This window comes from Nicotiana tabacum, chromosome 4 (genome assembly GCF_000715075.1).
Source record: "Nicotiana tabacum cultivar K326 chromosome 4, ASM71507v2, whole genome shotgun sequence".
In the NCBI taxonomy this organism is placed as follows: domain Eukaryota; kingdom Viridiplantae; phylum Streptophyta; class Magnoliopsida; order Solanales; family Solanaceae; genus Nicotiana; species Nicotiana tabacum.
In genome coordinates, this window is record NC_134083.1 from 84,428,476 (window position 1) to 84,441,746 (window position 13,271).

General features: G+C 38.8%; 1 non-coding gene across 1 annotated transcript; it reads left to right on the forward strand.

Annotated features, from left to right (window-relative positions):
• Positions 1-11,006: 11,006 nt before the first annotated feature.
• Positions 11,007-11,113, forward strand: LOC142180559 (small nucleolar RNA R71). The gene has a single exon (XR_012709176.1). It is a non-coding gene; the product is annotated as a small nucleolar RNA R71 (small nucleolar RNA).
• Positions 11,114-13,271: the final 2,158 nt, after the last annotated feature.

Below are 13,271 nucleotides of genomic sequence, written 5' to 3' on the forward strand. Positions count from 1 at the left end.
CCGCGTCGCAAGTATGATCCGCGAGCGGGGAGATTTCCTTAAATTTATATTTGACTATGTCGCACGTGTGATTCGCGAGCAGGGTATTTTCTTTCTACCACTCTTATGGGATCGGGCCGTTCACCTCGGCAGGATTTATGTACCACACTCTCATGGGAGTGATCCATTCGCCTCGACAGGTTAATAGATGCATCTATGGTTCGCGCCGTTCAACCCTCGGTAGTGCACAGTTTACTTTTATGTTGGATCGGGCCGTACACCTCAGCATTTCCTATATATATTATCCTCATGGAATCGTGCGTAATATTGGCAAGAAGCCGGTGTATCTGAGGTTTTTCCCTAATTTGAATTATGACCATCTCGTTGATGAAATCCACCATCTCTATATATGCTCCGGTTACGGAGGGAACTTGCTAGTTGAGAGCTCGAGTAAAATTGTAAAGAGGGGAATTATGCCACGTATTTTATACATGTTATTTCATATATTTACTCGATTTCATATCTATTCACTTCTTTACTGTACCTGATATTAATTATAGCCCATAGTAAGTGTCCGAGTCGACCCCTCGTCACTACTTCTTCGAGGTTAGGCGGGATACTTATTGGATACGCGTTGATTTACGTACTCATGCTACACTTGCTGCACATTTTTGTGCAGGTACACATATATATTATTGGCCTTGTGGTCGCAGCGACGTGGTTGATATGGGGAATTAGGTGAGTTGCATTTTTAAGACGATTCGCAGCCGGCAGAGTCTCCTTCAGAGTATTTGTATTTTTCTTTTCTATCCAAATTTGTATTCCGGAAAGTTATTATATTTTATTTTATTTTCTAGCAAATGCTCATGCACTTGTGACACTGGGTTTTGGGATTGATAATAGGCGTTTAGTATTGAAATTGATAAAAAACATTATTATTTATTCTAAAAAATTCATCCTTTACTATTTAATTGGAAGGAAAATATGATTTCAAAAATATTAAAGACAAGGACCAAATTTAGTAATTATAGTTGGCTAGCCTGATAGTGGTGTCTGGTGCCATCACGACCTTAATGGATTGTGGGTCGTCACAACATGGTATCAGAGCACTAGGTTCTCTTAGGTTTCACGAGTCATGAGCAAGTCTAGTAGAGTCTTGCGGATCGGTACGGAGATATCTATACTTATCTTTGAAAGGCTACAGGACTGTTAGGAGCACTTCCCTTCTTGATTCCTCATCGTGCGATTTGATTCCTTTGAGGCTTATGCCTTCATTTCCTTCCCATTCAATCTTATGCGACGTGAAGCGCTGGTTATAAATCGAGAATTGAGGAATTGTAATGGTACTACGGATGTGGTGCGGGATGTTTCGCCATGCGTAGTTGTTTGGGCTATTGTCGTCGCCTTGCGGAAGGATATTCTGTCATTTTAGCTCAGTAACTATTCTTCTGAGATGCTTTGAGGTTGTGCACAGGTTGCTATGATGCTCATGAGTTGTAATCACACGGTATTGATGTGATGGTAGGATTCTTGCCTATGTGTCGAGGTAGTGAATGACTTGGAAGGAGGTTTACTCAGCGTATGGTTCCGAGATTCAGTGTCTTATTTCAGGCGGAGCAAAAGCAATTGGCCAATGAATGTCCAGATTTGGGTTGATGGAGTAACGAGGCTTGGTATTTTCGAGCATAGTAGAGTTCTCAAACTGTGATATGGTGTCATCGTCCTTGTTGAACGCGTTAAGGTTCTCCAATGTTATGGCCTTCTTCAATTTGCCTTTGAGGCAGGGTACTGTGAAATGGTGCTTGAGATGCGGTTGTCAGAGATAACGGAGTGTAGCAGTTTCGGAATCAAATTAGTACTTCTAGTATTGATGGCTCAAGGAAGATGATCTTCGGAAAGGTTAAAGTCGGTAGCGATCGATGGGTTCAAGTGCTACAGAGGTAGATTTTTATTTAAGGCAACAACTGGGCAGTGAAAGATGAGAAAGAACATGTGGGAAGTGTCTTGTCGCGGTTAAGTTTCTAGAAGGCCAAGTGTGAGAAGCAGAAATCAGGTAGTTGCTTAAAGGAGAGAGTTTGACCAAAGTGGGAGAGTGGCAGAGTAGCATATGGGTTACTGATTTCATAGTAATTGTACCTAGTGCAGCGGCATTGGATGGTGTCGGCATGGAGTTTTCATAGGCGGGTTATCTCTTGTGAGCAGGTTAGCGGTCGCATGGTGTTGATGAAGCTTCTATGAAGAATTTCTACTGACTATTCAGGAAGAGGTCGAATATGTGTATGTGGCTAGTGATTCAGAGTGGCTATGAAGCGTTTATAAGAAAGGTTTCGAGGAATTTGGTGGGTTGATTGTGCAAGATCATGTCAACGATGAAGAAAGAATCTTGGCCGGTTCCAGAGTTATGCAATGGTAGCTTCAAGCTAAGTGGGAGAGTCCCACCATCTACAGTTGGATTGCATGGTCATCTATTTGTAAGATTTTTGGTTATCAGCATATTGATGGGTTATTACGACTAAGGAAAGGGAACATCATGGGTAATTCGAGTAGAGAAATTGATCAATGTATGCTATATTTGGCCTTATCGATTCATGTTCAGGCTTTGCGAAGACTCAGAGTTTATGTTTCGTGCAGATGTGATGTAAAAGGAAAGTGATTCAGCTGGGTACTTGTTGAGAGAGTGTTCATGTGCTAGCAAAGCCTCGGAGTTGATTATATTAGGGACCAGGTCGGACTGGGTGACTCTCAACCATGGTCCTAGTGGATTCAAAAGTTAAAGTGCGGTGTCTAAGGATTTCGAGCTTGTAGTATGGTTAAGTATCAAACTTTTGCAGCAGATTATGAAAGGGGCTTGGAGTGTTCTACATTATCTTCGGGTTGCGGTGTAGCATTGGAGGAATGGAAGAAAAATAACTTTGGATTCATAGAGGGATTTTCCAGAATAGGTGTACCAGTTGAAGATGCGAACATGCGCACAAGGAGGGTATAAGATGGTTCGTGGGATTTGAGACAGCGTGGTCTCGTGAAATAAGGTCACTGGGGATGAGTGCGAAATTAGATTTGTGATGTAATGATTGGAGTTATTATTATTTCTAAGGTGAGTTAAGAATAAATTGGGAAAGGACGGGTCGGCTAACAATGGTTGAATTGGCATGATGGTGGCAATGATCAGTTCTTTCAGCATATTAAGTTATGCATGTGATTTGTGGCGGTACGTGCGAAGCTTGACGGCCACCGTAATTGATTTTATTTGGAGGAATTCAAGTATTATGGCATATTATGTGTAGATGGATCCCGGAAGAGTTATGGTGGTTTAGACCACTACTTGAGGTTGGTATTTTCTACGGATATGAGAATTCAGTCATGTGTTGCAATGGTTCTCTTGAAATGAGTTAAGTAGAAGGTTTCTATATGATTAAGTGTTTACGATATTAGTGGTTCAGGAGTTATGATGAAATTCTTATACTCTTGCACATTGGCGTGATTTAGTGCATCAAGTAGCATGGGATTCGAAAGTTGAGGATTCGAGATTGTGGTTCGGTGTTGACAAGGATGTCATGAGCTCGGATGAGCAGGAAAGAGTATTTAGATGTTTAAAGTAAGATGGTATTGTTTTCGGCATCACCTAGGGTCGATGTCATATGTAAGAGGCCTTGTGTATTGATTTGTGGATTCTTTATTTGCTTTACAACTTTAGTGCGGTCGGTGGTATGGATGTGCAGACTTATTACATAGTGCGGAAGGTCGTGGGAGCGTATCCCACGGGAAGAAGGTATAAGTGTGGCGTGTAGTCACTTGATTGAGTGAATATTGAAACCAAGTATGAAGATTGTGGCAATATCGCTAATTCGAGAATTTATGCCTGGAGGGCGCTCGGTCTATTTGGTTGTGGACTGTGTAATTGTGTTCCGGTTATGATGGTTGTTCTTGTATATTACGGGAAAAAGGATTATTATGGATCCTTGAAAGGTTATTAGCCTAGTATGGTGCGATCAGAATAGGCTTGAGGTCTGTGGATGTATTTAAATATGAATATGGGCTCTATATCAGGCCGGATGGGTTCATTTCAGCATAGCGCTCCTTATGGATGAGTATTCGGACGTTGGACGTCATTTCATCGATGGCTATTTCATGTAATACTATATTGTGCCATGTGAGCTGTGAAACGGATTGATAAATTTCTTATGTGTTAAGGTTCTGCGTTGCGATGGTGTTATGTGAGCAGGATGGCTCTCGAGATTCAAATCATATATCGCACCTTAGTTGTACTTGGGTTTTGTAGCATATGGCGTTGTCGGTCCTCCCAGGGGTGGTATTATGCACTTAGCGTGCTTGTGTCCGATATTCAGATATTTTGTAGCAATGAGCATTCTAGCTCAGTAAGTATTTCCTTATAGATTTCTTTTGTGAGGATAGGGTGGCACGCCGCCACGGGTATGTTGTTTGGATCGGGTTGCATGCCGCAACAATGTGATGTTGAGTGTAGTCCCCTATATTCTATTTTGCGTGTTTGGTGTCCCATTTTCTGAGGAAGGTTCATGACACCTTTTCGGTTGTCTAATTAGTTACGTGGGTTGAGTAGTCCCTTCCAGAGTTCATTTTCCTTATGTATTACATTCAAGTTGGTAGCTTGTTGGCACATTGTGGCATCACATGAGACTTTTGATCGTGTATGAGGTGGCTTATTGCTTAAGCAGCTTGTTCTGGGTGAGACGAGATTATTGGATCCAGGATCAGTGCGATCGGATTATATGAAGTATAGTAAAGAGCAAATACCATTATTTGGTTATAACGGGTGATGATTCTAGTCAGGAGGAGAGACTCGCTGATTTGTTGACTCGATAGTCGGTTATGAATTTCTACACGTCTCTCATGTCGTGGCGGTATTGCAAGAGTTGGAACCAAACTTATATATATGTCATAAGGTGCATGGTGAGCATCAGATTCGGGGAATGTCGGCTATTATGATCAGAGAATGTTATTATGGTCATGTGAATGTTGCGGTGCATGGTGTGAATTCGTCAAAGGTATGCAGTCGTGTTCTGGTACATCGTATGGTGATTGATGTGGTGTTCATATGTTGGAAGCAGGCCTGACAAAGAATTCTGGATGTTAGAACTGGGCTCTAAGACTTATTTGCCTAAATAAAAGAGAATATCTTCAGATTTGATCGAGCTAATGTGCTCAACAGAGTTGTAGTAGCACGGGTAGGTGCACGAGGTGTTAAACAGTGATTTCAGACAACTCCAGCATAGTTCTTAGCACGTTCGAGGACGAACATATGTTTAAGTGGGAGAGAATGTAACGACCCAGCCGTCGTTTTGAGCCCTAGTGCATTGTTCGGTGGTTTGAGGACATGGGTAGCTTCACTTCGGGTATTATGACTTGTACCGTGATCAGAATTGAATTTCGGAAGTTTAGAGTTGATTTGGAAAGAAACTCTCATTTTGGAAGCCTTAAGTTGGAAGAATTGACTAAGTTTGGATTTTTGAGTAAATGACCTCGGAATCGGGATTTGAAGGTTCCAACAGGTTCGTATGATGATTTTGGACTTGGGCGTATATCCGGGTCGAATTTTGGATGACCCGGGAACGTTTCGGCACCTATTATGAAAGTTGGCATTTTTAGAAGAATTTCTTAAATTTGAGTTGAAGTGCATTTTAATGTTATCAATGTCCGTATGGGATTTCGAACCCGAGAATAGCGTTGTATGGTGATTCTGGTGTTGGGAGCGTGTCTGAAAATGGATTCGGAGGTTTGTAGGTCATTTTGGGGCCATTTGGCCAAAGTTAGAAATTTGAAGGTTTTTGAGAAGTTTGACCGGAAGTGGACTTTTCGATATCGGGGTCGGATTTCGATTCCGGAATTTAGAGTAGGTCCATAATGTCAAATGTCACTTGTGTACAAAATTTGAGAACAATCAGACGTGATTTGATAGGTATCGGCATCGATTGTAGAAGTTGAAGTTTCAAAGTTCATTAAGTTTGAATTGGGGTGTGATTCATGATTTTGATGTTGTTTGATGTGATTTTAGGTCTCGAGCAAGTTTGTGTTATGTTATGGGACTGGTTGGTATGATTGAACGGGGTCCCAGGGGCCTCGGGTGTGTTTAGGGGTGGTTTCAGATCATTTCGGGTTGTTTTGGACTGTTGTTGCGGGTATCTGGTTTCCTTCACCGCGAACGCGAAGGAAGTCCTGCGTTCGCGAAGAAGAAATTTTGGGGGTGCTGGATTTGGCCTTCGCGAATGCGAAGCAGTTGACGCGAACGCGAGGCAGGAGCTGGGCAAGCCTTTGCGAACGCGGCCTAGGCGATGGGAACGCGAAGAAGAAAGGAGAAGATAGGACCGACGTCATTGGCCTTCGTGAACGCGAAGTGTGTAACGCGAACGTGTGGCAAGAACTGGTCAAGCTTTCGTGAACACGACGCAGTGGTCGCGAACGCGAAGAAGGAATGGAGCTAGGCCTGGAAGTGCTTAGCCTTCGCGAACGCGAAGAGGAACTCGAGGTAGCTGGGTTTTTGTCCTTCGTGAACGCGAAGAAGGGCCTGGCCTGGGCAGATTGTTTTAGAGACGGGGTTTGGCCATTTTTCCTCCACTTTTCATTTGGTTGGGAGATTTTTGGAGCTCTTGGAAGAAAGATTTTCGTCATCTATGTCAAGGTAAGTGGTTCCCACCTATTGCAAGTTAAATACTTGGATTTTGTATGGATTTAGACATGAAAATTTGTAGAAATTTGGGATTTTAAGAGGAAAACCTAGAATTTGGTATTTGTGGATTTTGACCACGAATTTGGGCATGGAATTGGAAATGAACTATATATTTGAGTTCGTGAGGTTATGGGTAAAGTTTATCTTCGAAACGTTTTGGAATCCGGGCACGTAGGCCCAAGGGTTGTTTTATAGATTTTTCGAGCGGAGTTAGAAATTGTTATAAATTGATTAATTATTAGTATTAGAACATATTTAGATTGGGTTGCAACTTATTTGACTAGTTTTGGAGCGACTGGCGTCGGTTTGAGGTGTTAGAAAGGCTTTGGAGCCGGTTATGTAATTTCGGAGCGAGGTAAATCTCATTTCTAATCTTGTAAGAGGAAATTAACCCCATAGGTGAAATAAATTATTGTGTGCTTCTATTTGTGGGGGTTATGTACGCACGAGTTGACGAGAGTCCGTGCGTAGCTACTAGCTATGCCTATGTCCGGGTAGTTTTAGGCTCACATCATGCCTTGTTGATATTGTTATTGATTTATGTTTAATTGTTTGCCTCGAGAGGGAGCGAGATTGAGTTTGCTTATTAAATTTTTTGAAAGGAGTTGAAATTGAAGAACTTAAGATTTAAAAGGTTTCATTTGAACTTCGTAATTTCGAAAAGGATTGAGGAATACCATAATAGCTTAAGAAATCTATGTGTAACCGCATCGCATGTATCTTTCGCGAGCGGGGTAATTTCCTTAAAAAGCTACAAGCTAAATTTCCCTCATTTTGAAAAGAATCAAGAAAGAGATAGGATATTTAATGTTAAATTATATTTGACCGCGTCGCAAGTATGATCTGCGAGCGGGGAGATTTCCTTAAATTTATATTTGACCGCGTCGCATGTATGATTCGCGAGTGGGGTATTTCCTTCTACCACTCTTATAGGATCGGGACGTTCGTCTCGGCAGGATTTATGTTCCATACTCTCATGTGAGCGGGCCGTTCGCCTCGGTAGATTAATAGATGCATCTATGGTTCGCGCTGTTCAACCCTCAGCATTACACAGTTTACTTTTATGTTGGATCGGGCCGTACGTCTCGGCATTTCCTATATATATTATCCTCATGGAATCGTGCATAATATTGGCAAGAAGCCGGTGTGTCTGAGGTTTTTCCCTGATTTAAATTATGACCATCTCTTTGACGAAATCCACCATCTCTATATATGCTCTGGTTACAGAGGGAACTTGCTAGTTGAGAGCTCGAGTAAAATTGTAAAGAGAAAAATTATGCCACGTATTTTATACATGTTATTTCATATATTTACTCGGCTTCATATCTATTCACTTCTTTACTGTACCTGATATTAATTATAGCTCATAGTAAGTGTCTGAGTCGACCCCTCGTCACTGCTTTTTCGAGGTTAGGCGAGACACTTATTAGGTACTCGTTGATTTACTTACTCATGCTACACTTGCAGCATATTTTTGTGCAGGTACACATATATATTATTGGCCTTGTGGGCGCAACGGCGTGGTTGATATGGGGACTTAGGTGAGTTGCATTTTTGAGACGATTCGCAGCCAACAGAGTCTCCTTCAGAGTATTTGTATTTTTTTCTGTCCAAATTTGTATTCCGGACAGTTATTGTATTTTATTTTATTTCCTAACAAATGCTCATGCACTTGTGACATCGGGTTTTGGGATTGATTATGGGCGTTTAGTATTGAAATTGATAAAAACATTATTATTTATTTTGAAAATTTTATCCTTTACTATTTAATTTGAAGAAAAATATGATTTCAAAAATATTAAAGATGAGGACCAAATTTAGTATTTATTGTTGGCTTGCCTGACAGTGGTGTCCGGTGCCATCACGACCTTAATGGATTTTGGGTCGTGACACACGGCTTGAGGTAAGTAACAGTTCTAAATTTGGTCTTGAGGGTATGAAACCCCGAAATATATATTATGTGATTGGTTTTGAGGTGACGCACATGCAAGGTGATGGGCGTGTGGGCGTACACCGTAAGAATTATGACATGGTCAATTCCATGGAACTGTGTAGTTGAAAAATCTGTTAATATCCGTACATGTTTCCCCGTATTAGAGAAATTGATCTATGAATCATGTTTAAATCATATGTTTACACTGTTGGGACCCACATAGGTCGTGTGCTTGTGAAATTATTTACTAAATTGCTGTTTTGCACTCAGTCATATTTCTATTTGCACATTTTTACCTCAGTCTCTCTTATTCATTATTGATGCATCATATCATTGTTGTTGGGCTACTTATCATGATTTCTGAGAGCTCGAGAGACTGGAGAGCTTGATGACTAAGTGAGGCTGAGGCCTGATTGTGAGGATATTTATGGATCGGGCTGTACGTCGCAGCATGTTTCAATTGATTTATGCCATGATTGGCTTGATATAGCGCTTGGGCTAAAGGAGCCCCTCCGGAGTTTGTACACACCCCTAATGAGCGCAGGTACCTACTGAGTGCGAGTGCCGAGTGATGAGCGACTATGAGGAAAGAGTGACTGTGAGGTTGGAGTGAATGGGAGGACTGAGTGACTGTTACTCTGAGAGTATGCATTGATTTCATTATTTGTTGTATTTCAGCTGTCATATATCACTATTTTGAAAATTACGGAAAAAATATTATTTTCTGTTTCGGTCAAAGTTGATATGAAATTTCAGTGAAATCTTAAATGTTGAACTTGAGAGCATGCCTACCCTTTTATATTGGAAAGTACTGTATTTGGACTTAGCTGAGAAGCTCATCACTACTTTCAGTTCTTTATTTATTATTGTTACTTACTGAGTTGGTTGTACTCATACTATACCCTGCACTTCATGTGTAGATCCAGATGATCCCGGATAAAGTGGGTATTGATTCTTTCACACAGTCGATTTTTCGGACATTCAGAGGTAGCTGCCATATTTCGCAGACCTTGTTTCTCCTTCCCTATCCTTTTGTTTATTGTATTTGGTCTCAGATTATTACAGATCATATTTTTCAGACTTGTAATGTATAGATGCTCATGTACTCAGTAACACCGGATTTTGAGAGTGTCTTTATTTCCAATGTTTGTGGGATTTACTCTTAAACTTAATTATTATATTTTCAGTATTTAAAAGAAATTGTGAGTTATTGATGTTGTCGGCTTGCCTAGTATTGAGATATGCGCCATCACGACAGGTTAAGATTTTGGGTTGTGACACTTTTTCTTGACAAAATTGTTTTTAAAAATTTAGCATATGAATGCATTTTCAACAAAGCATCAGTGAAAGGAATATTAATGTAAATCTGTTTCAAGATTTCCAAAAACTTTGCAAATTGACCATCAAGTTTTTCTCGTTTCATTTTATGTGAAAAAGGAATTGTCACAGGTAGGGCAGTCATTTTTTCAGAAATATTTTCTTCCTTATTCTTTATTTCTTTCTCCTTTGATGATTCAGATGGTTTTTTAATATTCTTACCTTTGTCTACATGTTGTTCTGTCTGGTTCTTTTCTTGTCTGTCTGCATAAGGTTCATCAAGTTCCTTACCTGACCGTAAAGTGATGGCCTTAAGGTGCTCCTTTGAATTTTTCTCTGTATTGCTTGGTAAGGGACCCTGAATCTTTTCTGACACAAGAGGTGCCAATTAGCTTAACTGAATTTTCAGATTTTTGAGGGATGAATTTTGGCTTTCCATCTTTTCATCAGTGACCTTAATATACTTGTACAAAAGGTCATCAAGACTTGGATGAGCTTGTTGAGGCCTCTGCTGGTATGGTCCTGCTTGCTGATAAGGTCTGTAATTCGGTTGCCAACGATTTTGATTCTGGTATCCCGGCGGGCCTTGCACCTGTTGTTTCTGGAAGCTTTGAGAGTTTTCTGCACCATTTGGGTTACTCCACTGAAATCCTGGATGCTTTTGTGCCATTGGAATCCCAAAATGATATGGCTTGTAACCAATGACATTAACCTGTTCATCTGTTTGATTGGTTGCTTGACATTCATGGTTCTGGTGATTTCCTCCACACATGTCACAAGCCTCAGATTGGTTTGATTGTTATGTATTCACCTAAAAAAATTCAAACTTTTGTGCCATAAATAATATGTTGTGTTAGTGTATTCAAGACATCAACCCGATTTACCGTAGCAGCCTTTTTAATGATTACACGCTCGGATGGCCATTGGATAGCGTTCTCAGAAATTTCATTAAACAGTTGCAATGCTTCCTCTGTGGTTTTTCCCATTACAGGACCTCCCGCAGCTGCATCTATCACATTTCTAGCAGAGGGTTTTAATCCGTGATAGAAAATGTACAATCGCATATGTTCAGGAATGTCATGGTGTGGGCATTTTATTAACATTGCTTTTAATCTTTCCAAAGCTTGATAAACTGACTCAGTGTCGGTCTGTAAGAAATTAGATATACCTTGTCTTAACTTTGTGGTTTTAGCAAGGAAAAAATATTTGTTTAAAAACTTCTGAATCATATAGTCCCATGTCGTAATGGACCCTTGAGGCAAACTTCACAACCAAGTCTTGGTATCTCCTTTTAAAGAAAAAGGAAATAGCTTTAACTTGATAGCTTCAGGAGGTACTCCATTGTATTTAGCAGTTTTCACAATTTGTAAAAAATCAATTAAATGACTATGTGAATTTTCACTTGTATCACCAATGAAGATACAAGATTGTTGAATTGTTTGAATCAGGTCGGTCCTGATTTCAAAGTTATTGGCTGTCACTGGAGAATTCCTGACACTAGATTCACAGTTGAAGCGATCAGGTCTAGCATAATCCCTAAGGATTCTGTTTGCTAGCCTTGACGCCACTTCATCAAATTGCTGCTCTACATGGACTGGTGGTGGGATCTCAAGTGGGTTAATGTCCTTTGCTTCCTGATTTTCCATTTCTTTACAAGTTTCTCCTTGAGAAGACGATGTTTGGTCTTTCCTGCGCAATCGAAGAAATCTTTCAATTTCAGGATCGTAATTAGCCAACTCTTTTATAGAAGAGCGGGTCATACACTACTTAAAATTTTGAAAGTAAAAAAAATAATTAAAAAAATAACATTAATTCCTAGTGAAGTATTAGTAATTAATAACTAAACTAAAGTAAATTTCAAAGATAATATAGATAGTTAGTGAAGAAAAACAATATCACAATATTGTGGATAATAATACTAGTAATTAGTCTAATAATAAAATAAAATAAAATAAAAAATAAACAATGAGACTAACAAGTAAGCGTCAGTAGTAATACTAATAACGAATTGAGATAGTATAGTATTATTAAGTAAAAACAAAAGTTGTACTAGTGAATAATAGTGATCAGTAAGAATAACATTGTAGAAGTACTACTAATAATAATAATAATATAATATTACAAATAATAATAATAAATAAACAATGATAAGAAAATAATAATATATAACAACAAACTATATTGAAAAATAGAAATATACGCCGAAGTACTGGCAATGAGAAAAATAATAATACAAATCTGATAGTATTAATAATAATTACACTAAATATAATGGAGGAAAGCTAATGATAGCAACAATAGGAAGAAGTACTAATATATTTTTTTTTACAGTGCTGTTACAAAAAGGAAATAATATTAATATGACAGTAGTAGTTATAGTACTACTTAGTAAATAGTGATAATAGTAACAGATAAATAACATCTCAAATTAGTAACAAAATATTTAATCTGAAGTAGATGTATGCCAATCCCCGGCAACGGCGCCAAAACATTGACGTGGCCAATGTGTATAGGATTTTCCTGCTCGTGCTTTGTCAAATTCTAGTATAGTTTATGATATCGTCCCATAGAGATTGGAACATCTATGCTACAGACTTTTAATATTTCAACTACTATTTGAGAGAATTAATTTAATGAAAAGTGAGTGAGGTTTAAAACTTATTAATTACTTAAACAAAAACCAAGAACTTTCGGAAGATTTATAATTTAAAAGAGTTGGGAATCGTTGAATTCACTTGATAATATATTACAATAAAATCTCAATTTTTACATGTATTTCTCTGAGGAATAATTGCTTATTGCTAATACAATTATATTTAGCTCACTAAGAAGTAGTCAATTAATAGCACTCCGTGAGGCTATGTGATTAATTGAGTTAAAACTAGTGACGATTAAACCGAAATATTTTTCTTGCTTAAATTGTGCTAAGTGGTAGTAAAAACTTCGTGAGAATATTTTTACTAAAAAATCAATAATCTTGCCTACAACAATTCCTCTGTGAGAATTAAAACTGAGGCAAGCAAGATTACAAACTTGGAATAATAGATTACTAAATATTACTCTCACTCTACTATTTTATTCATTGGTTATTATATATTAATTTTGCTTCGTGAGAATTACAATTTTCCGAAAAAATTTTATGCAGAAAATGGATTAAAATATGAAATAGAGCCTTAAAACTCAACTGAGTTGACTTTGGTCAATATTTTGAGCAGACGAACCCAGATAAGTATTTTGACAGTTCTGGTAGCTCCGTATCGTTATTTGGGACTTGAGCGTATGCCCGAAATTTAATTTGGAGGTCCCTAACTCAAGTTATGACCATTTAACGGAAACTTG